The following is a 4129-nucleotide window of genomic DNA, read 5'->3' on the forward strand; positions in this document are numbered from 1 at the left end:
CACCTGGGGCCTCATTTATAAAACTGTGCATAGGATCCTTACTAAAAGTGTACGTGCGCCCGAAAGCCAAAAATGGCGTACGCAAAAAAATATTCAGACTTATAAAACCGTTCGTACGCCAGAACCTGCGCAGAATTCACTTTATAAATCCCAGTCAGCGGAAGATTGTGCGCACATGCGTCTCCACCCCGAAATAACCATATATGGAGCTTACAACGCCTAGTTTTACTATGCAGATCCTCATCTGTCAGTCCCAGTCCCACGGACCCAGCCACAAACCCCATTTCTGAAATAATAATGAATAAAGGCTGGTTTAAAGTACTACTTCCTTTATGTATAATCCCAATGGGATTATTCAGGCCTTTTTTTTTTTTTTTTTTTTTTTTTTTTTTTTTTTTTACTCAGGACATATTGAGGATACAAAATCAGTTGAGTTTGCTTCCGTTGCAATTTGTCCTAGGTTGACCCCCATTTTGGCTTAAAATGACTAGATTATAATGTTTTTTTAGCTTAGAATGTTTATAGCTGTGTCTGAAACCGTTCACTCATTCACTAATCCCTATATAATAGTGTATGGCGTTTGAGTGCACTATATCTGCAATAATAATATATATCCCACTAATTAGCCTTGACAGCAAGGAATCGACCCCACACTTTAGACATGGAGAGGCAGAGGTCTTAAGTTGTAAGTAATACTGTGTCAGTTCACTAACACTGCATTCAAATCTTACAGGTTTACACATACATCCAAAATACTGTTACACAACATGCGTTATCTCTCACAACAATTTAAGTTCTAAAACTGACCGTGTTTTACTCATTAACCCATTAAACCAAATCATGTACAACCAAATCTGCAGAGCCATAGAGTAAAAGAGTTTTACTTCCTTCTAACATGTTCAAACTAATATATTGTTGTGGTGTTCCCCTCTTTAGCATCAGCTCACACTGGCTTCAGTGAAGGTTGGTACTGACTCTTTTTTTATGCTTTTTTTTTTTTTTCATAGCTTTTTCTTTTTTATAGCTTGGATACGCAAAATTCTTGCAAACCAAGAAATGATTAAAGAACAGATGGGCACATTGGTTAAATTGAACATTGGTTAAATCAACTACAGAAGACAGCCCAACATTAAACACAGACTGTTTTCCACTGTCAAGTCTTCAACAGCTTCAGGTCATTGAGGGGCGGCTGCAGCAGGAAGACTACAAGACAGCTGTGGTGAGAGTTCATATTTCAGTAGAACAATTTAACTCAATTAACTGTGTCAGTGTTTTCATCTTTTGTTCATTGTTCATGGTACAGAAGGTAGTCAACCACATGTTAAAGTCATATCTGTACTGGCTGGGCCGGTTTGACATGGACTGGTTAAGCAACAAGAAAGGTTTGGCTTGGTGAAGAAGCGGCAACTGTACTCACTCTAACTGATTTACTGAAGTCAGAATGTGGATGGTCATAGTTAGCACTAACCAACGAGATTGATGGTTGCGAATAAGTTCCTCCTACTGCTGAAGGAGCTGAAATGAATGGATGAATGTAAATTAGCGAATGATTTACTCACCCTCAAGTCATCCTAGGTGTATATAACATTATTCTTTCAGACAAATACAATAAGTTATATTAAATGTCCTGGCTCTTCCAAGCTTTATAATGGCAGTGAATGGCTGTATATTTTCCAAGGCCTGTCTGCTGGAAGCTCTTTATTTTTCTTATACTAACGCATCGCTTCGCTTCAAAGAGCCTTCATTAACCCCCCAGAGCTGTGTGGAGCACTTTTATGATGGATGGACGCACTTTTTATGCTCTTCAAAACAGAAACGGCTATTCTACTAATCTTTTATAGGCTAAATAATATCAAATGAACTGTTATATTGACCGGTAAAAGCCCACCCCGTTTTTGAACATTATAATCAAGTGTGATGTTTGCTTGTTCCTTTATTTGTCCATGTATTTATTTTTCCAGATAAACACGTTAGCCTTGAGGGGAGGCACAACAGTAAAGGAAAGTGTGTGGCGGATTCTGAGCTTCCTTCTATCAAACGACATGACCCGGCAAATGACCTGGAGGGGAATCAGTGGAAAAGCGGCATTCAAAGACACCTCTCTGAAAACTGTAATTACTGGTGTGGCTTTCTGAAATTAACTACTGTGTTTTATTTGTGTTTGGTGTCAGCTAAAAAACAATTCCCTATAAATGTTAGATTTTATAATAAATAATAATAATTTGCTTATTTACTGTTGGTCATTGTCGCTGCAGTCAGAAGAAACCGTTTGACTTCCACTGCAACAGACCAGGAAGTAGAAAACTGGATAAAGAGATGCTGCAGCTTTCCGCAGACAGGGATGGAGGCCGTCGGGCAAGACAAACACATGGACTGTTTCCTGGTTCTGGCACTCGCCTGTTCAACGGACTGCCCTTTTGCCTTGCTCTGTTTCTGAACTATAGATCTGATTCTGCACTTGTTTATTAAAGTCTCCTGGTTCTGAGTGACACTTGCTTGACCTTGTTCATAATATGTATGTAGACCTTGGTCTAATGTTTTCTTTGGACTGGTTTCTGGCAGTCCTCCCCTTCTGGACCTCTGCCTGTTTAATTTTATATAAAAAAAATGAAATTATTTGCCCTAACTTATAAAACACAACTTCAACATTTATTATGTGAAAGTCAGTGACACGCACTCACATTCTCACACACACACACACACACACACACACAGAGAATTCTAAATTGTTCAAAGAATTCTGAAATGTCGATTTATTGTCCTACTTACATTTTTTATTTCATTTTTTATTTGTACTGTTTATTTGACAGGGACAGCGCACAATTTAAACAATTGCACCAGAGTTAGCTAACAGCTAATTAGCATCTGTTGTCCCTGGACAGGTCGACAAAACAAAAACAAAAGACTCAAAACAACCACTAAACAACAAATACACTACATTTACAAAAAAATACATATTATCCATCAATTCAAAATTGATACAAAATATATATTGTATGTTTATGTACATGTGTGTGTGATTGGGAATGCTTTGGCAATACATTGGAACAATTGTCATGACAATAAAGCACATATTGAATTGAAGAGAGAGAGAGAGAGAGATTGATTCATCATATATTCATGTCGTTTCAATCCTTAATGACTGACGGCCACAAGAGGAACAATTTTGATTCTCTTTTAGTTTCTCTTTTCTGCTCAGATGATTCTGTCATGTTTAGTTTATTGAGTTTCTCCAGATCTAATTTAAAATAAACTGACCTGGAAAAAATAAATATAATGAGCATTTATTTATTTTTTATTCTGATTTAAAATGATAATTGTAATTGCAATATATATATATAAATATATATATTAAAACCATATGAAACAAACACAATACTGTGTACATTTCTAAAAACTTGATAAATGTATTTTATTTACAGTTTTTTTGGTAACACTATTGTCATTGTTACATGTTACATGTATTTACTGTAATAATATACACTCGAATGTATATTTCCTGAAGAAAATGTGAGTGGTGCTTGCAGTGGCACATGGGCACATGCTAACACAATTAACAATGTTGTGATTCCATGATATACCACGTTCTAGTATTTTTTACCATGTTTCTAACATGATTTACCACAAATTATCACATTATAGTGTAGTGTGGTTAAAATCAATATGATTTATACTAGAAATAAAATGAAGTGTAATTGAGGAAATAAAATGAAGTGTAATTGAGGAAATAAAATGAAGTGTAATTGAGGAAATAAAATGAAGTGTAATTGAGGAAATAAAATGAAGTGTAATTGAGGAAATGTCCACTAGGGAAAGCCAAAGGCTGCAGGCAGTCGCTGACACGCTCTGTGTTTTGCGTCACAGTCAATACAGCTGGCGCACAGACAACACGGAGTTCGTGTCATCTCATTTTATTTATGTCTATTTTCCCCTGTTCCGGGTATAGACTATTTATAAATTAATTTCTGTTGTAAGCTAAAACTATACAGTGGTTGTAAAGCTCATTATTTCTCCTGAACATATATGAAAATGTGAGATTTGATGGTTTAATTATCGTGTGTTTGACATGCTAACCACGAGGAAACTGGGCTAAACTGAATGTATCATGTCGTTATCATTTATTGTCTGA

The 4129-nt window shown here is 36.1% G+C and overlaps 1 long non-coding RNA gene across 1 annotated transcript; it reads left to right on the top strand.

Moving 5' to 3' along the window:
- The first annotated feature begins 889 nt into the window (after positions 1-889).
- On the top strand, positions 890-3071 carry LOC311083741. The gene is made up of 4 exons (XR_014606353.1): positions 890-963; positions 1159-1219; positions 1962-2111; positions 2256-3071. It is a non-coding gene; the product is annotated as an uncharacterized lncRNA (long non-coding RNA).
- Positions 3072-4129: the final 1058 nt, after the last annotated feature.

The sequence above is a fragment of the Abramis brama genome (assembly GCF_963993115.1).
Source record: "Abramis brama genome assembly, chromosome: 1".
In the NCBI taxonomy this organism is placed as follows: Eukaryota; Metazoa; Chordata; class Actinopteri; order Cypriniformes; family Leuciscidae; genus Abramis; species Abramis brama.